This window comes from Panthera onca, chromosome A2, assembly GCF_046562875.1.
Source record: "Panthera onca isolate mPanOnc1 chromosome A2, mPanOnc1 haplotype 2, whole genome shotgun sequence".
NCBI classification, from domain to species: Eukaryota; Metazoa; Chordata; class Mammalia; order Carnivora; family Felidae; genus Panthera; species Panthera onca.
Window position 1 is genome coordinate 53,601,534 of NC_138340.1, and position 23,264 is coordinate 53,624,797.

Here is a 23,264-nt window from a genome sequence, read left to right on the forward strand (position 1 = left end):
GGAGATACAGATTTTAGGTCAGATGAGAAAGGGTCTGGAATGCAGGCAAAGGAGTGTGGGTTTTATCTTATAAGGAGTGGTGAGATTCCAGGTCTTGAGAAAAGGAGTGGGATGATTTAATCAGGAGATTAATTTGGCAGTAGGGTGCAGGGAAAACAGGAGGCTATCGCAACATCTGGACATAAAATGAGCAGGGCCTGTAGGAACAAAGAGGTAGGGAAAATGAGACTGATCTGCTTATAAACCCTTAGTTTCTGAGTTGGTACAAGGTAAGTGCAAATGGAAGCATAAGCATTTAAATTGTCATGACATTCAACCACATAATTTCGCATTTTGTAAAAGTATCCACAAGGATTGGAAAGAAAAGTTCCTTCACCTCAGAGTTGGAGCCCTAAAGGACAACTGGACTGGACTTCGTGACTGAGTCCTGTAGGCAGTCATCAGCCATGTACTCATTTTTATGGCATGTTTACTATGTGTCACACATTGTGCTAGCCACTGAGAGTATAGCAGTAGGCAAGACTTACGGAGCTTCCTGTATCCTAGATAGCCCTTTGTCAAAGGATTTTTAGAAATGAAAAGGAGGCATGCTTCAGCTCAATGTAAGGATTCTAATTACTGCAATTGTCCAATGATGGGAGAAGCGTCGTGAGGAAGTGAATACTATGTCAGTAGAGACATTCATGCAAAATGTCAAGACGTATTGTTTAATAGTACAAATAAACCGGATGACTTATAGGGTGATTCCCTAGCAGTTCCCTAGCCTATAATATTAATTTCATAGAACATATTTCTTTCGCTGTTGACTGTATTGGAACACCAGTGTATACTAAGTATCTAGACATTTTCATCAGAATTTGTAATTATGTTTACCTAAATTTGAATGCACATTCAATTTTAAGCATATCTGTACAGTTAGTTCCACAGTTCTTTTTAAAGAAAGTACTGTTCTAATGGCTTCTCACCCATCATTTAATTCCACCTTTAATATTTGTGGTAAGTTCCTCATCCAAGTGATGTTTATATCTGCAGAAGCAAGTTATCTAAATCACAGTCATGCTGCTGATCTTAAAATCATTCGTTCTCCCTCCTGTGATATATTGCTTGGGTTGAACAAGATCAGCCATGACTACCCATTTTGGGAATGTCTTTGGGATTCCATTTTGATGGGGGTGAAATTTCAAATTACTTTTATTATTCAACTTTTTATTTTTTAATTATTTTTGTTTTTATTTTTTTTTTAATTTTTTTTTGAGAGAGTGTGAGTGGGGGAGGGACAGAGAGAGAGGGAGACACAGAATCTGAAGTAGGCCATGCCGTCAACACAGAGCCCAACGCGGGGCTCGAACCCGAGTTGTGAGATCTTGACCTGACCGAAGTTGAGCAACCAACTGAGCCACCCAGGCACCTCTTACTTAACTTTTTAAAAATGTTTATTTATTTATTTTGAGAGAGACAGCAAGTGGGGGAGGGGCAGAGAGAGAAGGAGAGAGAGAATCCCAAGCAGGCTCCATGCTGTCCACAAAGAGCCCAAGGCGGAGCTTGATCCTATGAACTGCGAGATCGTGACCTGAGTGGAAATCAAGAGTCAGACACTTAACTGACTGAGCCACCCAGGTACCCCTGCTATTTAACATTTAGACATAGTTATTATAAGCTTCAAAACTGTACTGTCAACATTTAGCAGCTGGAATTAATACAGATTAATTGCACTTTGGAGGATCTGTAGGACTTACACTCCTATGGGAGTGTTATCCTCACTATATTTTGGGGAAGATTCTAGAATGCTTTTAAGTAAGGAATGTTATTTTTTTAGTGCTTATGGTATCAAATGAAGAGAAAGGTTAACTGCAGAAGAAAGAAATCATTTTTGTTCTAGTAGAATATTTTCCTAAAATAACCCATTTTCATTAAAATATGTGTAAAATTTTGAATTGTGCCTAGAATAGTGCCTGGTATATAGTAGGTACTAAATAAATATTTAATGAGTCTTGTTCATTGGATGTGGGGTGATGGTGGACAAAGCATCTCAAATGGAAAAATAGTATGAGCATAGGCACCAAAGTAGGGAAAATGTGAATTTAGAGAAAAGCCAGGGTAGTCTTCTGAAGGTAGCATTTGTCTGTAGTTATCAGTGTAAAAATACCAGTGTGGTTATATAATTTAGTGGGTTCTAATTTCTGTATAATATATAAAATACCAATGATGACAGTTTCTGATGTTTATAGCCAGTGAATAGCTGAGCTTAAACATAAAAAGTTATTACCTGTGACTAATCTGGATTTTTGAGGTCCTCTGGCTGTCCCCTCAGTTCTTGCTCTAGCTCTCCTTCTAATTCCCTCTCTTTCCCACCCTCCTTATTTCCCCCTCATTTTTGCCATTTCCTATATTCTCTTTTTTCCTTTTTTTTTTTTTCTTTCCCCTTTCTCTGTTTCTCGCCTCTAATGGCTTTCTTCCTTTTTTCTCTGTTTCCCAATTCCTAACTTGTCTGTCTTTGGTTAGGTCTCTAACTAGAATATGGAAATAAAATGTGTTTTTATCTACTTGTCAAATGATGAAGTATGGATTTTTTTTATCCTGAATTTAGCATGAACAAAATGTTTATGTTGCTCTTTCTGAGATTTACACATGGATTTTGATTGGTTTTATAAAAATTTTTTGAATCACTGATCTTCATATTGAGAGAAGGGGGTCAATAGACCTTGATTTGTAAATCCTGGTAAAGCATAGTAGCTTGTTGAAGTAACTCCTAATTGTCTCTAACAACCTTAGTTTTATCTCTTTTTCCAAATGCCAGTTACATGAGATATATCATATGATCCTTCATGATCTAGGTTTTTTATTACATCTTCATATATGCAATTACACAAGAGCTGGAACATTTGTCTGTTTTGTTCATTCTTTATCCTCAGAGCCCAGAACACTGCTAACAAATATCAGATGCTCAACAAATAATTGTCATTTTTTATTTCCAATCTACAGTCTCATTCTACTTCCTAATCCTAAGTAGCTATCATGACTTTTTGGAGTTATATTGTCACTAGGATAACTTAGTTTATAATTGATTTATAAATGTAACCGTATGAGTTCATGTTTAGAGAATGCTTTCTTTGCATTCAGTCTACCCTTTAGTCTACTCCACAGCTTAAATCCTTAGCCAAAATGTCACTAAACTATCCTTCTAAAGGACTGTTCTCAAGCACCAAAAGAGTAATCTAGCTGTTGATAGTAATAATTAATGTTTATTGAGTACTTATTCTGTGTCAGGCTCTGTTTTAAGCGTTGCGTACATTATCTCATTTTATTCTTCCAGCAACCATAGAAAGTACACACTGTTATCTCTATTTTTCAGATGAAGAAATAAACACAGAAAGGTAAAAATAGCCTGCCAGGTGATAAAACTAGGATTTGAACCCAAATAGTTTGAACCCAGCCACCCTGTCTTGTATTCTTTAACAAACAGCCTAATTTTGCAGTATTTAATTTGCTAGAGAATGAGATGTCTACACTCCCACTCTCACCACCATTACCACTACCACCATTCCACACTTAACAATTAGATCTACACAAATATAAACTGTATTCAGGTATAACTGTGGATTAGACCTAAACTTTTAGTTGTTCTGGTTCACTGCATCAGTTTGCGTGTCTTGTAAGTGCTAAGAAACTTTAAGTACTTACTCTTGTAACTTGTGACAAGGTAAATCACCAGATCTGTAACTTACGTTCAGTAATTCCACTATCACTTAAAACCAACCACTGTTAAGAGATTGTTCATTTCCATTTTCCTCTACCTGTTGAGTCTCTTACGCAAAAGTCTTTTTTTGTCATCTCAGGATCAAAAGGCAAATTTAATAGGAAGTTTTATATGACTGTTGTGAACGTCTAAGGAAGAATATAATTGGCCCTTCTTGAGTCTGGACTGTAATGGAATCAGCCAGCATTTAGGGGGAATTTAGTGAAAGATTTGGTTTGATGGGATAAAAATTAGTCATTTGGGTAAGTTCATATACTTTCAGTTTCCTCCCAGTCCACCAAAGGGAATTTTCTTTTGATAGTACAACACCCTGTTCCTTTACCCTTAGAAAAGTTGATCTTGCAAGGAAGGTCATTTCCTAGTTTTTGTGAGGAATTGCTGGAGAATGAGTAAAAATGAACCGGGTATGAAAAGCTGGAGGGCATCTTAAAGTGCTGGAAAAGGGGAGGAAGATGGAGAGATTATGGATTTACTGGGCTGGGAATGGAGAAAATGTTGAGGAGGAGGGGTTTAGGTGAAGGAGACATTTTGGAGAGTGCAGTGTGTGAAAAAAATTGAAGGGAAGTAGGGAAAAGGGATATGAGAAGCGTGGCTTGTGATTATGAACTGAATCTTCTGTAACATATTTTGAAATACCTGAGTAAAGAATGGAATTCCTTTTAATCTTACAGGGAACGAGGAGTGGCCCAATTATGAGTTGAGTTGTGTTTCTTTCATTCTTTAGAGGGAGAAGATGGATTGTTAGTTTGGGTGGTGTTGAGTTTGAGGTTCCTGAAGGATCTCAGGTAGCAGTGTCCAAAAAAAAGTTGGAAATACAAATTTAGAACTCTTGAGAGAACAGTTGTGGTTACAGATAAAGATGGAGGAGCTATAAGCAAGCAGATGTGTTTATGGAAAAGGGTGAGCCAAGAAGGAACTTTCAGGACACATAAAATAGAAACACTCAGAAAGAAGAGGTACCAAGAAAAGCCACCCTAGTAGTAGTCATATGACCAGATGAGAACTAGGAGAAACTGGTCTTCAGGCAGCTAAAGAAGGAGACAGTTTCAGTGATAAAGGATGGACCAAATATCAAATACTATAGAACACCAGCGTGCTAGAGCCAGCTCAGACTGGCTTGTGAGAGTCAGCTGTTAAAATTTTAAGATTTTTGTAAGCCAGTTATTATCCACAACCATTATTTAAAATACAGTGGTGTATACTTGCTCTTAAACAAGTTATGTTAAAAAAAAACACAACAAAGGGATGGGGCACCTGGGTGGCTCAGTTGGTTGAGCACCTGACTCTGATTTTGGCTCAGGTCATGATCCCAGGGTCATGGAATTGAGCCCCCCATCAGGCTCTGTACTGAGTGTAGAGCCTGCTTGGGACTCTCTCTCCCTCTGCCCCTCTTCCCAGCTTGTGCTCTCTATATATAATTTAAAAAATTTTTTAATAAAAACAAAAACAAAAAACAAACATAATAAACACCACAGGCATCACTTCCTAATCATTATACACTGTTGATCCTTCCTAATCATGTATACATTATACATTGTATACATTATACATTATACATTCATTATATCCGTATGGTAGAAATGCTGTATAGCGTGTGTCACTTCGCCTGTTCTTTCCATCTCCATGCTCAGTGACGTCATGTTGGTAGCATGAACTCAGTCACGGTGGAAGTATTTATACCACCGAAATTGGCAAATACTGCAAATCAGAGCATTTTTCCCTGAAGGAGAACCACTTGTTTCAAACACCAGAGCAACTTTGGATAAATAGAATTGAAAATTGAGACTAATGAATTTAGCAAGAAGGAAACAACTTGTAAATTTTGCTTAAGTGTCAGTAGCAAAGTGGGTTGAGAAGTGAAATAATAGAAAGTGAAGAAACATGTTCAAATAAGTTTGAGGAGTTAAGGCAGATTATTACTGTTTTTTTTTCAATTCTTATGCACTTTTGGAGATTAATAAGTTAATCTCCAAAAAAAAGGAGTAACACGTGCAAATTTTTTTATGGTAGAACTTTTCTGTTGGAAAGTCTTAAAGAACTGGCTACCTACAGAACACATTTTGGGAAATGTCATTATATTTCACAAATAAGATGATACTGGTTGTAAGTCTGAGTGAGATAAATATCCCCATTATTAAAGGTTCTTAGTTTTCTAAAGGAACAATGTCAAGAATGGATGTTGAATTTTATTCAGTATTTTTTGCGTTGTTTGAGATAATCATCTCATTTCTTTTAAAATATGACCTAGTGCTGTGACATGTTATTTAATTGATATTCTGATGGTAAATCTTTACCTGAGGTAAATCCAACCTGATTATGGTGGTTTGTTCCTTTAGTATATGATTGGATTTGCTCATTAGCATTTTACTTATAATTTTAAATCAGTATTAATAAGTGGGACTGGTATTTTTCTCTTTGTTTTTCACTACTTTTTTTTCTTTAAAAAATTATTTAATATTTATTTTTGATAGAACACAAGTGGGGGAGGAGAAGAGGGAGAGGGAGACACAGAATCTGAAGCACGCTCCAGGCTCTGAGCTATCAGCACAGAGCCTGACACAGGGCTCGAACCCACAGACAGACCATGAGATCATGACTTGAGCTGAAGTTGGATGCTCAACTGACTGAGCTACCCAGGCACCCTTTTAATATCAATATTACGCTCTTTTTGAAAAAGTAATTTGACCACAAGTTTGTATATGTTTTTATTCATTCAATTTTGTCACAAGAAAATGAATGATCTCTTCCTTGAAAGTTACAAAAAAATAATCTAGAAAATTATCTAGTCCCAGAGCTTTTTGGGAAGTAATTCTTTGATAAGTTTTTGATGGTTCTCATTGTTAATTATTTTTCTGTTTTCTGAAAGTTGTTTCAAAAGTCAGCTTTTGCCGTTTATACCATTTCAGACAAATTAGTCTGATTAAATTGCCCTTTGGCCCAAGTTATTATCTATTTACATCTGCATGAGGATTTTTAGTAGAACCTAAAAAGTTGGATGAGTAGATATGAACAGCCCCTATTGAATGTGGGTTCTCTTGAAATGTAAGGGGTTTGTCTGCTGTTTTCACAGTCTTGGTTCTCTGGTTTATAGGGATGAGTAGAAGGATTTACAATCTAATGAGTATAAACCAATCTGTAATTAACTGACCAGGTGGAGAATGTGGAAGATCCTTGGTATGCATTACCCCCCAAATGGATCTTGTTTCTTCCCTACTGTAGTTTATGTTTGGAAACTACACCTTCAGTGTATGGTACAATGCAATTCTGAATGTGTTCAGAAAGGAGATTACTGATCTCAGTTATAGGAGGGGTTCCTGGGGGAGGTTATGGAAACCTGTCTGCCTCTGAAAGCTGCAGGAGCTGGCCCAATTTTCTCTTTGATCCAACTCTTAGGGCCACAAGCTAGGAACACATGGCAGTTTACTTTGTTCTTGTCTACTTCTTTATGAATTCATATATATGTCAAAGGGAAATTGAGACCAGTGTCAAGCATTGCTAGTATGATTTACCTTAATCTGGAATCAACATTCTTTAATTTTTCAGATGGAGATTTTTTCAAATTTTTCTTTATTAATATTCTTTCCTTTTTTCCCCCATATAGTTAGTTGAATTGTAAAAAAAAAATTTAATGTTTATTTTTGAGACAGAGAGAAACAGAATATGAGTTGGGGGGGGTGGGCAGAGAGAGAGAGAGAGAGAGAGAGACAGAATCTGAAGCAGGTTCCAGCCTCTGAGTTGTCAGCACAGAGCCCTACACGGGACTCAAACCCACCAACTGTGAGATTGTGACCTGAGCCGAAGTCAAACCCTTAACCGTCTGAGCCACCCAGGCGCCTCAGTTGAATTTTTAGTTGAATTAAGTGTAAAAAAATGTCAAAGTGGTAGCCCATTATAGGTAAAGTTATTTCTCATGTGTTATACATGTTATATGTAATGAATAGTTTTGGTGTGGGTACTCCTTCGGTTTTGACTAACAAATCAGAGAGCATTTATGTAAATTGCTCTCATATAGGTTAGTAATCAGTCAGAAAACAAAACATACAGAAATGAAACACTAACAAATCAGATTTTTCCATAGAAGAATATTTCCCATTCTGAAAACAAACAGTTGTTATTAATGTTGAGTCTACATTAAGAAATTTTCAGTTCCCAACAAGAAGTATTAAATAATGCTAGAGCAACAAACAAAATACATTGGCTATAGTTTATATTTCAAGTTAGAAATAACAAAATGGGATAACACTTTATACTCATGATCCACTATTTTTATGTTATGTATCAAGTAATAGAATAGTTTTTGCAAGTTCCAAGCTTACAAAGGTGTAGAATTAAAAAAAAATTTAGAATTCTGTATCGATTAGACTGTGCAGGTCATCAGGTCTGGATGTTGGGGCATTTAAGGCCATGATGATAAGGCTTTGGAACTAGATGCTATTTTGTCTTTATGGAATGTACAGCTATTCTAGAATCCCTGCGCCCTTCATAAGAACCAGGGATATGAATCCTGAGACCTTTGGCACATTTACTTGAATACTCTACTCTCTGGGTTTTCCTTTTAAAAATCTCCACGTGGAATGTGCTGCATCTTCTGTCCCTAAATGATTGTGACACATGCCTATAATTTTACTGTAACCATGTAACAGCCATGTGCCATCTAAAATGAAGTTCTATATTTCAATAAATAGCATCTTTGCTGTCTCTAACCTTTATCAAACACCTGTCTTTTGAGGTTATTAATCCTTTTAAGATCTAGTTTTTCTAAAGTCTGTCCAATAATGTAAGTGTCATTATTAATTTGACATAAAAGATGAATGAGTAGGGGCGCCTGAGTGGCTCAGTTGGTTAGGCATCCGACTTTGGCTCTGGTCACGATCTCGCAGTTTGTGAGTTCAAGCTCCGCGTCGGGCTCTGTGCTGACAGCTCAGAGCCTGGAGCCTGCTTCCGATTCTGTGTCTCCCTCTCTCTCTCTGCCCCTCCCCTGCTCATGTGTGCTCTCTCTTTCTCTCTCTCTCTCTCAAAAATAAATAAACTTTAAAAAAATTTTTAAAAAAGATGAATGAGATAAAGGACCTTAACTCCTGATCAGTGACAGAGTAGGAAAGTAGGTGAAATGAATCTAATACATGTCTCTTTAAGAATATTCTCCAGCCCTGTGTGATTTACAGTGAGTCTGTTGGTAGTCTGTTGGTTACTTCTAGAGAATATAAAAATAAGGGAAAACAAACATTCAGAATGAAATACAACAGAGAAAATAAATGTATTTGTGCTTGTACATTTTGGCAGCATAGGTTGTCTGAAAACTTTGAGTATATGTATATCAAAAGTTTTGTGTTTTTTTTGTTTTAATTATTCAGATTTGAAAGACATCAACTTTAAGCCACAGTGTACAAGAAGGTCATTTTCTCAAACAAGAGTCACCCTTCCACGGTAGGTAAATGCAGAATTTATTATTTTATTCTAAATTCATATTAAAATTTATTTTACTTATTGGTATTTTTAAAGTATTTTTTTAAAAGAACATGCAAATTCTTCATAGTATTTTATTGTAAAATTTCTTAGAGGGAATTTATTTTGGCTATCAGAATACCTTCTACTATATAATTTACCAGTCAGTTGAAGGAGAACCCAGTAATGTATTTGTCACAGACAAAACAAAGATAGAAGAGTGACCTAGAAGTTGAAAAATAACTTAGATCCTTAGAAATAAGTCTCAGTACAAGTATATTATTTTAGGTTCCTATGATATTTACAATTAAATTGAGATTAAAAAAAAGTAATATCTTGCCTGGTTCCCTGTAGGCCATGCAACCATGATCCCTACTCACAAAGGAGAAAGTAATTTCAATATCCAATACTCATGTATTTTATTTGGGGGTTAAAATATGATACTACAGATATTTATTTTATTGCTCAAAATTTTCCAGCTCCAGATGGCCAAAGCTGAAATAATTTGAGCAACTAAATAGCTATACTATTGAATTATAGCTCCCCAAATAAAATATACATATGTGATTCCATATTGATACAGGTAGATTATTGAACAAGTAAATGTGCAGTTAAATATGTACAGTTTTTCTATATCACTTATACCTCAACAAAGTTGTTTAAAAGAAGAAAGACTGAAGAACTACCCAGATCTGGAGAAAAAGAAGACATGGCAACTAAATGCTATGTGGGGTCCTGGAATGGATCCTGGAACTGAGAAGGGACATTAGTGGGAAAACTGATGAAGTCCAAATAAAGTAGTTTATAGTATTGTGACAACATTAATTTATTAGTTTTTTAGAAATATTTATTTATTTTGGAGAGAGAGAGAGGGAGGGTGGAGAGAGAGAGAGAGAGAGAGGGAGACACAGAATCAGAATCAGGCTCCAGGCTCTGAGCTGTCAGCGCAGAACCCAACATGGGGCTCGAACCCACTAGCCATGAGATCGTGACCTGAGCCAAAGTCAGGCGCTTAACAACTGAGCCACCCAGGTGCCCCAGTTTATTAGTTTAGATCACTGTACTGTGGTTGTAATATGTTAGCAGTAGGGGAAGGTAGGTGAAATGTACATGGGAGCTCTCTATCTTTGCCACTTTTCTGTAAGCCTCAGATTATTTCAAAATAAAAAGTTCTTTAGAAGTCACACTGGAGGGGCACCTGGATGGCTCAGTTGGTTAAGTATACAGCTCTTGGTTTCGGCTCAGGTCATGCTCAGAGTTTCATGAGTTCGAACCCTGCATCAGGCTCTGCACTGGCAGCATGGAGCCTGCTCAGGATTCTCTCTCTCCCTCTCTCTCTCTCTGCCCCTCCCCTACTCGTGCTGTCTCCGTCTCTCACAAAATATATAAATAAACTTTGAAAAAAAGTCACACTGGAGTCCCTAAATAATCATTCTTAGTAGATTTTCATTGATTTATAGGGTGAGTTTCTGTTTGTTTGCAGATCTTAGAACAGAGAGAAGCAGGGGCCTTCTTTTCATCAAGGATAACTCCTTGAGCTGTGTTTCTTAATCCTGTCCATACACACTGCAGTCCCCATCTCCACAAGTTTGATTTCCACTTAATACTTCAGCCAGTTACTTTCAGTCCCCTGGAAGACCTGTGAGTGGGAAAATTCCACAAGGCTCTGCCTTCTCGGGAACCATCTCTTAGCAAAGTTTTTAGTTGGTGACAATCAGTGTCTGATTTGAATTTTCAAACCCAAACTGTGAAAGCATTTAGATCTCATTAATAACCTCTTGGTCCACCAATCTTCATTACCCAAGGCAACATCTGAACAAGAACTTAAAATTAGGAGTCTTATATTGGAATGGTGAAGATGAGGGAAGATCACGTTTTTAAGTTAAATGTCTGGGAATTCGGTGAATACAACTAGTACTAAGGGACCTTTGATTCTTAAAGGAAATCGATAGTAGGATTAACTTTGGTTAGAAAACCAGTGTAACTTTAGAAAAACCTAAAGCCATTTAAAATTGAAAGACCAACCTCTTGAAAGACAAAAGGTAAGGGGCAGGTACATACTTTGGCATCTGAATATGAGTGTTTGGTCCACATCCAAGCATTTGGGCATAAAAAATTAAATGCTAAATATTAGGAATTCTTCCCTGAAGTCTTTTACTTTTGCCAGAAAATCTCTTTGTGTGTTCAACCAATTTAGAAAACTACACTATTTTACACACTTCAGGTGGAACAAGAAAAAAACAGACGTTTGTCCCTAGAGCAGTCAAATTCATAGAGACAGCAGGTAGAGTGGTGGGTGCCAGAGACTGGGAGGAGGGAGGGATGGGAGTTAGTGTTTAATGGGGACAGAGTTTCAGTTTGGGGAGATGAAAAAGTTCCAGAGATGGATGGTGGTGATGGAGTACAGTGTGAATGTACTCAGTGCTACTGAATTGTACATTTAAAAATGGTTGAAATGGTAAATTTTTATGTTGTGTATATTTTACCGCAATTTTTCTGAAAAACCAAAAGGAAATAACAGGTTTTCTGCAGTTAACATTTTACTTCTTTGCCAGGGTGCCCAGCTGTAAGGAGAATATCTGCTTGAGGGCATTTATTCTTAGGAGTTTTTAATTTTATTATTAATCTAGAAATGATTCCTTGGGCATCATTTACCAACTGGCAGTTTAAATGGCCCCTGTATCATAAATTGTGTGTGTAAAAGGAATCCTGGTACACAGGAAACAGAGCTGGGTGGTAGGGAGAGTTGCTTGTGAGGTTAATTTATAACTAAGACAAATGAATCTATAAAAAGAAGAAAAGCCTCATAAGAAATATGTTAACTGATGGTAAGGGAGAAAAAAGGGTTTAGATAAAAGATATCTGAGCTTGTTTGGTCCCAATGATTTTATGGCTGAGGAATTCAATTATAGGTGTACTGGGTGGAGTAAATCACAATTCTGTAAATTACTAATAGGACACAACGATCTTTATCGTCTTCTGTATGTGCTCACATGCAAAGTTCAGTCCTGCCCTCTGTAAATAAACTCTCTGCCTAGCTGTACTGCTGTGTATGAATTCAGAGCTTCAGGATTGGAACAGAGATAATGTTTACTTTTAAAACCTAAGAGGCAGGTAGGTGGTACATTTAGAAATAAGATTAGGAACTAGAACAAATTGCTTCTGCTTTTGAATTTTGATTATGGGGTTTGTTTCATTTTACACTAAATTCTTCTAAGACATTTTTATGACTGAAAAAATATTTTTAAATAAAAGATGACATTCTTATTTGTGCATAGTTTCTTCCAGATCTTATTAATGTGTTCACATTTTTTACTTACTAGTAATTATAGTATATGTGGCATTTTTGCTTCTTTTACTGTTAGATCATATAAATCTTTCTTTGTTTCTACCTGGCTTCCAGATTTGTCATAGTGGCAACACAATAATACATGTACCACATGACTTACTAAGCAAGTTTTGAGGTAGTTTCAAGTTTTTTTATTATACAATTACTATTCTGTATCGTTACATATAGTGAATGTCTTCATGCACGTATTTCACTTTTTAAAAAAATAGCTGTTTGGGGACATTGCTGGAAGAGGAGTTTCTATGTTAAGGGGTTTGAGCAACTGTATTCGTCTCTCATCATTAGTATTTAAGGCATTTCAAATTGCTCTGGAGACATATTACCAGCAATATGAACAGAAATGTATTTCCTCCAAAGTATACATTTAAATGATTTCTGTTTGTAGAAATATGTATGTGTGATAGTAGAATGAGGGTGGAGAGTGAGGGGCTTCACCAAGTTTAGGTATCAGAATAATATGGGGGTTTTGGTGCTTTTTGTTTTGTTTTGTTTTTGGTTAGGAAAAAACCGACTTAATTCCAGGGAGTTGCAGATCATTTCCTGAGGTTATGCCAAATTTAAATAAAATGTAGACTGTGTTGCAGGTCCCTTAATGTCCTTCAAGTCCACATGTTGCTGGTTAGAAAGGAATGACTGCTTTTGAAAATGTGGGTTTTACAAAGTAGGACTTCTGGAGAGATGGATACAGATCAGTTGTTTAAAAAAGATTTATCTAAATCAAATATTCTAAACTTGTGCCTTGAATATTCGAGGGGAATAGTTACTTCAGAATAAAGACACAGAGAAAATTTTAAGGTACAAAATTACATGGTTAAAATGTATTCCAACGAACAGGAAAAAGATTAGGGGTGATTGTCTTTGCTTTTCATTCTAAACTTTGAGGGTTTAAGTGATAGAGTTAATGACCTGAAACAGAGATTGTAGTTTTTAATTACAGTGCAGTATATTGTTTTTTTAATATCAAATAAGCAATGTAATAACAGTACGGATCATTTAAAGAAGAAAATTATCTGTAATCTCAAATTGTTATTCAAACTATTCTACAAGTTGCCTTCTAGTTCTTAATATACACACATATTTTGATATGTGTATGTAGTATTTGATAAATACATTGCTATCCCTGACCCCCAAAGTCTACCCAATTAAGGACTTGTGGTAAATGATTTCTATATTCTCTTTCCATTCGAAAACAATGTTTTGAAACCTAACTTTATCTAAGCTACATAGTATTTTCTGAAAAAAATGTGTGTCAACCACCGTGGCTACTGTCTTTACTTAAAAATGTTAGTCGCAGCTGTAAAATGTTGAGGGTTAATTCCTAAAAATTAAGCCTGAAAGAAAAAGTTCGTGATATAGAGACTCTGAATTAAGAGTTTGTTAGACTGCAGAACACATGGTAGAATTGATTATTTGAGATTCTTGAATAATAAATTAAATGAAGCAGTGTCCTTAAGTAATTTTTAAAAAACTTACTGTACAAATATATCTGATAAGAGAGGATATAAAAAATTACTTTTGACAGTTCCTTAATTTTCACTTATATCCTATGCTTTCATTCTTAGAAGAGAAAAATATTTTAGTCTTTTTGTAATTTCTTAATTTTAATTTTTTCATCAACTAGCACTGTATAAAATGGATTTTGGCACGTAATTAGGAAAACTGTACATGTCCTCATCATCTCCCCTTCCACAGTTTTGTTTGCCTTTAAAAAAAATACCAAGAAGGAGCTGGAGAGTCCTAGCTATAGCATGCTTGATTCTTTGGCTACTTTGAATAACTCCCATGTTACAAATCATGTGTCTCAATTCTACCACAGTGTCATATAGTTAGAGGTCAATCATTGGAAGCCACTATTATTCTGTGGAACATGAAGTAACTGTGATCTCTCTCATTTTGTTCAATTTTTTCTTTGTACTGATGAACTCCTTGTCCTTCAGTCCAGATCCTGTGATCTGAAATCATTTAAATTACTAAAAGTTTGATATTTTTAACCTTTTATACTCTCAGTAGACAGGACGTAGGAAATTTAGTGACGTAAACATCTTTAATAATCTTTAAAAGTCATAAGACTTGGTAGCTGGGACAAAAAACAATTAAGTATAAATTTCAGGGAAATACCAAAATGGCATGACTTTTGTTTTCTTTTGTTAGCAAGCCACATGGCTTTCCTCTCAAACTCAAGGAATATGTAGTGCAGGCTCTACTTTTATGATTCTGGTTTCATCTGCATCACAGAAATATATGTTTTCCTAAGTTTACTCACTATAATTTGTGATTGCTATTTTTCTTATCTGCGAAGGAAGTACAACAGCTCCCACTGGGGAAATACCATGTTAAGTCAATCCTAAAATAAGAAATCTAAGGGAAAGGTCACATCCTAATAACTTGTGCAAATCTAAATTCCCATGGAGCCTTAAAATTATTTTGTAGGAGTAGAGTATTAACAATGTGCTGTTGAACTTCTTCCAGATGAGAGCACTTTTTTGTGTCCAGAAGTAACCACTGACGTATAAATATAATTGACAAGAACTAATTCTTTTAGCAACCTATTTTGAATATGAAGAGAAATCTAGCATGACTATTAAACCATGAAACATTTTTTGCTGGTTTCATTGGAAATATAAGGTGTACCATTCAGAAAGTATTATAATAATTACATACAAACAATGAAGACGATTTTTCCTACTACACGTAGATGTTTATTTTTATTTGTATTATTTTTTGAAGATTTTTATTTTTAAGTATTTGACCCAATGTGGGGCTTGAACTTATGACCCAGAGATCAACAGCCCTATGCTCTTCCTACTGAGGTAGCCAGTCTCTTTACTATAGACATACTTAATCATCAACTTTTTACCAATACTGACCTCCAGCTATGCTTTAGAAGAACGCTAACTATGTAATTCGAGAGAACATTGCTGTTTTGGGAGTTGATTTAGCCAAATCATGGGTTGTAATATTTCCTCTTCTGTTAATTAGCACTTTCTTAAAACTTGAGATCGCAATTCCTTTATCTGTTAAGTGGGAGATGTTTATTGTGAGGATCGAATAAGTTCAAATATATAAAGGGCTTAGGACATCCTTACAGTAATATATAGCTTTAAGGTATTATTAGAATTTTTGCCTTAAATTTTTATCTTCTCCAAATGAAATCAAAGTGGACAGAGGACAAGTGGTTTATTCCATCCTACTCAAGGTAAAAGTCACCAGAACACCCTGATCAGTGCTCCATTCACTGGCCAAATCCAAGTCATTTTTTAAAAGGGTGGGATTTAAGTGGAAGCCATTCCATTATACTGTATAATACTGTACAAGTGTTACATTTTGCCATCAGGATGATTGTTTCCTAGTACATAGTAATTTTTTTTTGAGGGTGCATTGTTGGAAATGTGTCTTGAAAATGTTTTTATTTGTTGCTTTACAGAAATGCATATCCTTATTGCTTAACCTGTACTTTTTTTTTTTTTTTTCTTTTTTGAGAGAGAGCATGAGAGTATAAACAGGGAAGGGGCATAGGGAGAGAGAGAATCTTAACAGGCTCCACACTGGATGCAGGGCTCCATCTCGTGACTGTGAGATCATGACTTTAGCTTAAATCAAGAGTAAGATGCTTGGCCCATTGAGCCACCCAGGCACCCCTATTCTGTACTTTCTTATTACCAATTAAAGTGGAACAGAATGCAGTTTCTGCCTTTTGACCTGCTGCTATTTCTTTCCTTAATTCTGATTATGTGTTTTCAGCAATTTAAGGATTTATAGGAACATACCTGGTTGCCCTACCTGCTGGGGTCCATTCAGTAGCAAGAGCCATTTGTTGAAATTATTGACATATTTCTGCATTTAGTTATTTTAATTTTAGACCCCATAATAATATATTGGCACATAATAAGAAATTACAAAATAATTTGCTTAAATGCTTATCTGTATGATAGGATTTCAAAGAATCTCTGTAACTATTCAGTATGTCTTTAAAATATCTTTGTTCAAGAAAGGCGTTAAGCCCCTTTATTGTATTACTTAGTTTTTTTTTATTTTGTTTTAAGCACCCATATGAAAAGAGTGACATGTAACAGATATGTACTCTATCACATTTTACCAGAAAAAGTGCTTACTAGAAGCAGTCACACTTCTAAAAATGCAGTGCCTCTGTGTCTGACAAAGTAGACTAACTTCCTTTACGTTCACATCCTTTTAAAGAGTAACTGACCTGGGATGGGGCGGTAGCTGGAATGTGTTGGAGTGACTTGACTTTCACCTTCCGTGAAACATGGTTATAAAAAATGCTGCCAAATTGTGTTCTCAGTATATAGACTATTTTTATCCATCAGACTTTGAAATAAAAGTAATAGCAACAACAAGTAAGAGTCTAAGAATACATTTTTTGTACACTTCTACTCCCCAGTGCCAAACTTTCTATATATGAATCTACTGATTGCTGCTACTCTACATTTGTTTTTCCAACCTTTTTAATTTCTCTGATGTTGATTTAGTTTAAATTTTCCTTACCTGAAAATTGCAGGTTATCTGACTCAACAGTTTACTGTTTCCATTTCATCCTCCAAGTTGACAGTTATCTTTCTAAAACGCTGTGTGTTTACATTTTACCTTTCTTTCAGGGAGCATTAGAAACTTTGTGGTCAGCCTCAGCCTACCCCTTCAGGCTGTCCCCTCCAATTTGCTACCACAAGTATTACGGTGCAGCCTTGCCAGACTGCCAGTGTTCCTCTCACAGCATTTGGTTCATAACTAGAATATACCAATCATTATATCAGACTATTACTGGTTCTGTAGTCAATATTAGGGAGCTTCTCAAGAGCAGAGACTATTCTCTGGGTATCCCTAGCACTTAACACAATTCCTAGCAAATATTGTACCAGTATTAAAATAATGTAATTGAAGTTAATGATTTAGATATACTTTTATTTCTACTAACTAAACATAGTATTATACACAGCCTTGCCTAAATATCATTTTAAAATTTACCAGCTAGAGATGCAAAGCATGTACAGAATTTACTTATTTTAAGAAAAGAATTTCCAGGGGTGCTTGGGTGGCTCAGTCGGTTAAGCGTCTGACTTCGGCTCAGGTCATGATATCACAGTCTGTGAATTCGAGCCCCGCATCAGGCTCTGTGCTAACAGCTCAGAGCCTGAAGCCTGCTTCAGATTCTGTGTCTCCCTCTCTCTCTGACCCTCCCCCATTCATGCTCTGTTTCTCTGTCTCAAAAATAAATAAACATTAAAAAAAAATTAAAAGAAAAGAATTTCCATGATACTATATGTATTTGTAATTTTATAGATTTAACCTTTACATAAGCTTTTTCTTTTTGCAAATAATGAAAGTGAATCCATAAAACCACATAAGTACCTAATCAACTACTTTTTACCTGTATAATTCAGGAATGAAGAACGTTTATTTCACAGACTAGTTATGGTCTTTCAATTTTCTATTGCATTTGAAGCAGGACTTCTAAGCCAGGTAAAGGCCTAAGATGGTTATTTGTGCTGACATCTTTTTTTTTTTTTTTGGTAACCAGTTTATGTGTATTATTCACTAAACAAGTATTTATTGAACTAGTTTCGTATATCCAGCACTCTTCTAGACAAAACAGAGATGAGATAGTCCTTGCTCACAGTCTTATGTCAAAGACAGGACCTACACATATCACATGAGAGAATTAAATAACAGAGCTGGGCAGTGTGTGACTGAGGAAAAACATGTAGTAAAAATTTGTGGCAGAAAACACACATGCAGAGCTGGAGTGGTGAGTAGTTTCATTAGATGCTTGCCACTTGGAAGAAAGGATATGGATACATAAGAAGGAAGAAGCTGGAAATTGTAAACATAGGCATCATGGGGTAGGAAGTTCAAGATAATTGGTGGGCATGTTGCACTTGAGAGTCAATGGGAAGTTCACATACAGAGGAAAAGAGCTGGGTTTGGCAGGGAACAAACACTGGACTGAGGAACCTGGACTTTGTCTAGGAAGCATTGGGAACTTGAAGATGTGGGGATGGGGAAGAGGAAAGACAAAAGCTCTCTGTGGAAGGGACAGAGAGAGATATCTTGATAACTTAGAAGATTTGGTGACTAAGAAATGAAGAGGATGAAAGAAAAAAGGGTCAAAGATGAACTTTTGGCTGATATAGAGACGTGAGATATTCAAAGAAATAGAGAGGAGGGACACTTTTGGGGGGAGGAAGATGAGCTTGCTTTTAGACTTGTTGAATTTGAAGTGAAAGGTGGAATATCTAAGAAGAAATATCCCTCCTAGAGAGATGTGAATACAGGATGAGCCTCATTTCAGAGGGCGGAATTAGCCTGCTGATTGGCGTGTCATTGGCACAGAGTGAAGCTGAGGTCTTCAAAAAAACAAAAACAAAAAACCACACAGGTGAAGTTTGGAAGAGGAAGATGAGAGGGAGGAAGGAGAGGTATCATCGATGCCAAATGAAGAGGGTTTTAGGAAAAGGGAAAGAAAATAGTATCTCTAGTTATCTGGCATTGTGGTAATAACTACATATATAATCTTATTTAGTCCTCACAAAACCCTGTAAAACGGGAATTATGATTATCCCTATTTTACAGGTGAATAAAGTAAAGTTTAGCGTGGTTCAGTAACTTGCCTGAGAGTACACTGCCAGTGGGAGGTGGAATCTGAATTGAAACAGAGATCTTTCTGCCTCCCAAGCTCGTGTATTTTTTTTACTGAAATAAAATATAAAAATGACAGCATAAGATCAATGATGAATGAAGAAAGAAATAATGCCGTTAACAGTTATAAGGAGACTGTCATTTAAGATTAGAATGTATGTCCAACGATAAGAGTGTTTCAGCAAGTAATAGGTAGTATGTGAATAGGGAATGATTTTAGACCACTGAGAATTTTGGCAACAAGTAGGACAATTCTACTGGAGCAGCTAAGTCAAGTAAACTCAGGAGAGAGCACATCAGTGGAGAAGAGGAAATAGTATAGGGGTGAGGTCTCAGGAAGGCCATTGAAAAGAAACAGACCCTGTGGGGAGAAAAGACTGCTTCCACTAAGTTCGTAAGAAAGGATAATGAGGTTAATGTGACCCACTCTCCCAGTGGAGATAAGAGGTAGGGTGAAGAAGAAAGGTGTCAGGTAAGCATAAATTAAAAGGACTAGTTATAAAGATATTCCCAAAGTTATATCTTACTTGGAAGAAAAACTCATTAAAATAAAGACATGGCAGCCAAGTGACCTTAATCAAATCTCTTTCCCTCTTCTAGACACAGTTTCCCCATATGTTAGACAAATTAGGTTAGACAAATTGATCTTTAAAGACCCTTCTAATACTTAATTTTCTAAGTGAGTAGAATGGGTCAACTTTGGTCTGTTCACGGATATGGCAGTCATATAGCTTTATATATCAAAAGAATTTGCAAGCAGGGATAACTAAAATTAGAGCTCAAAGGAGACTTGAATTTTAAGTTCACAAATCAAAATTTTTAGGTATATTCCTTTCCCCTTTATTAAAAATTATTAAAATGTCTGACTGTATTGCTAACTGTAAACTCTCGAAGTCAAGGACTATATCCTGTTCTCTGGCGTGTCCTTAGCATAGAGCATAATGCCAGCTACACAGTAACAACTCAATAAGTACTTATTAAATGAATGAAAAGTCAATTACAAAATAAAATGTCACCAGTAGAGGCTTCATATAGTACTCTCTCCATGTTTTTTCTCTGCTTTGATGGTTCTTGTCAGTCTCCCCCATGACAATTCAGAAACATGTTAATTATGTTAAGACAGTCATGTACCTGCCTTGTTTTTGTATCATTTTAATTGTTTTTCATTTGGCTACTAGGCTGATTTCTTATAAAACAAAAACAACAACAAAAACAAAAACAACAACAAAGAAAAAACAAAAAAACAAAAACTAGGGGAATTGACTAGTTAATGGAAATCTCAGGATTTTTCAAAATTATCTTTTGTAGTAACTTAAAAATTAATTAGTATCCTAGTTTCCCATCTTCTATTAATTTAAAATTTATAATTTATACTGTGAAGGAAAAATGATTTAAAAAAAACAAATCTATTTCTGAACAAATGTAGTGATGTTTGTGTAAGGAAAAATAATGCCACAAGAAGTCATCCCAAATTTAGTAATACTTCCCATCTTAAACACATGATTTCAGTTGTCCCCAGGCTAGCTAAATGTTATAAAATGTCACCATGATACATTTACTTCCTTATGGGTTCTTATTGCCTCCTCAACCCCCAGTAGATGGAGTTATAAAAACCCTGAGGTATGACAATATAGTTTATTACATGCTAGTTAGAAGTATTCTGCCAAAAGAAGCTGAGAACTACAGGAAATGGATTTAAATTTACAGCAGTTCAGTGATACGGAATATACTTTTTTCAAACCACTCAAACAGCAAGCCAATTTGTAGCTTTAATGCTTGGTATGGTGGAGACATTACAGCCATGCCAGAATCAACAGAGACATCTCTGGTTAGTGTTCTTAAATGAGAAAATATTTTTGCAAATACACGTTTTTATGTACTTTATACCACTTTCTAGAATATTGTGAATTTTACTTAGTGCTATTTTGAGAGTCACTGATTCTTCTCATCTTTCTGATGAAGAATTAAGCCAGAGTTGACATTTCATTGTTAGCCAACTTCACCTTCAGTGATCCAATGATCTGAAGATGTCTTATCCGTTTCTTTACCAAGCTTCAAGCTTGCAGATTGGCATTGGTCCTTCTTTACCCTGAGTTAGAGATTTACAGTATTTGTTTACATGGGTTACATAAAAATGCAGACTTCAGTAAATAGCTTTTTGATTCTTGGATAGAAACTGAAATATTGGGCAGGACAACTAAGTATCAAAACACCGAATGCTCAGTGGAAGCTCTATAGTTAGTAATCCTGGGTTTTGAGTGGACATAGCATAGTGTGTAGAATCAGCCATCCTGTGAAAATATGTACTTGAAGGAATGGATAAATGAATTTTTTATTTCTTCCTTAAAAGTGTATTCAATTTTAAGTATTTTTTTTAAAAATCCACAGTATTATTTTAAAATGAGTCACCAGTTTACTATGACATACATATAAGCTATGTCGAAAAGATATTGTAGAATATATTCTATATTTAGAATATGAGAGGTAGAATAAAAAGTATTGAGTGGTAAAAGAGAAGGAAACTGGATGTTTTATCCTAATTTGCTTCTTCTTCTTTAGAGTGCTGTGGATTTTATTTTAGCTGTTACTTGCCTGACCACGGGCAGTGTCACCACTTCTGTTACAGTCTTCTGTACTTTGAGAGTTAGAGCCACCTATAAATCAGCAGTCTGAGTGGAATCTTGGCAGATGAGGTCTCAGTCAGGAAACAAGCATTTTGTTTATATTTAGATAATTTGAGAGCCTGGCCTCTGGGCATTCTGTAAGAAGTCCAGAAAAGAGAAGCCTGAAGAACAGAATATTTATTATGAATAGATGTTACCTTTCTCTCAGGGGTTTAATTCCAAGCAGCTTGAGTAAAACGAAGGACATTGTCTCTTTTCACTTACTTGGCAGTATTTTTAAAAGAGAGTGAAGAGTCCAAATCAGAAGAGAATGAAGACCATAGCAGAGAACATAAGATGACAGCTGGCACAAATGCCTTTTTGGCACTGTTGAGAAAGGCCTCAGACTCAAAATCTGAAAAGTAGTAAGAGAGATCATTGTTCCACAGTACAGTTGATACCTTTGGGAAGGTCCTTTGAAACATATATCCATGTCACAAAAGAGGTAAAATCCCAGGGTTTTTCAGCCAAGAATGGCACTTCTATTAGAATCACTCATCAAGTTGAAAGACAAAGCAAACAAACTGAACAAATAAAAATAATTCTTTAGCATCTGAATGGCACTGGAGTTCTGTGTTTTCCCTTGTAAAGCGTATGTACTGTAAGTTAGATATTGAAAGAACTAATGTTAAGTTCTGCTCTTAGAACCTACTGTGCAGAATGACTGTGCTCTAACTTTTCTCTCCTTGATTTTGATAGTCATTTAAATCACTTATTATCACCTCTACTAGTAAAAGATACAAAGGATAATAAGAAATCAGAATACTTAGATTTGTAGCTCATCTGTTCTTCATTTATCCTTGAAGCCTCTAGTATTCATCATTAAGGATGATTAGTAATTAACTTGAGCCATAGAATTAGATTTTGTACTGCTAGATGTGGATAAACCAGTTATGGGGACTTCCATAATTCCAAAATATGATTAGGTGATTAGTCATACACTTATTACTGCAAATTCTTGAGATCCTTGATTTAGAACAAGTTTTTCTATTAAAACAATGTATTGTATATTTTTTACCTCTGTTAGGTCATTAACCTTTTAGTTGTCCAACCAGTAAATAAGCAAGTTCTTCTGTCACTGTTTTTTATTGTGGTAAGTTATATTATTTAACATAAAATTTGACGTTTTAATCATTTTATTTTTATTTCTTTTTAAAAACATTTTTTTTAATTTGAGAACAGTTGACACACAGTGTTACGTTAGTTTCAGGTCTACAGCATAATGATTCAGCATTTCTGTTTGTTATACTGTGTTCACAAGTGTAGCTACCATCTGTCACCAGACAACACTATTATGATATCATTGACTGTATACCCTGTGCTGTACCTTTTATTTCCATGACTTAGTCATTCCATAACTGGAAGCTTGTGTCTCCCACTCCTCTTCACCCATTTT

At 35.7% G+C, this 23,264-nt stretch overlaps 1 protein-coding gene across 4 annotated transcripts in view; it reads left to right on the top strand.

Moving 5' to 3' along the window:
* The window catches only part of PPARG (peroxisome proliferator activated receptor gamma), a 134,779-nt gene that overhangs the window by 15,033 nt on the left and 96,482 nt on the right, over positions 1-23,264 (top strand). For 2 of the 4 annotated variants that reach the window (XM_060631794.3, XM_060631795.3), the window contains exon 2: positions 9,112-9,188. The gene's annotated coding sequence lies outside the window, so the exon portion shown is untranslated. The remainder of the gene's footprint in view (positions 1-9,111; positions 9,189-23,264) is intronic. The other 2 variants (XM_060631792.3, XM_060631793.3) reach the window with 1 other exon arrangement.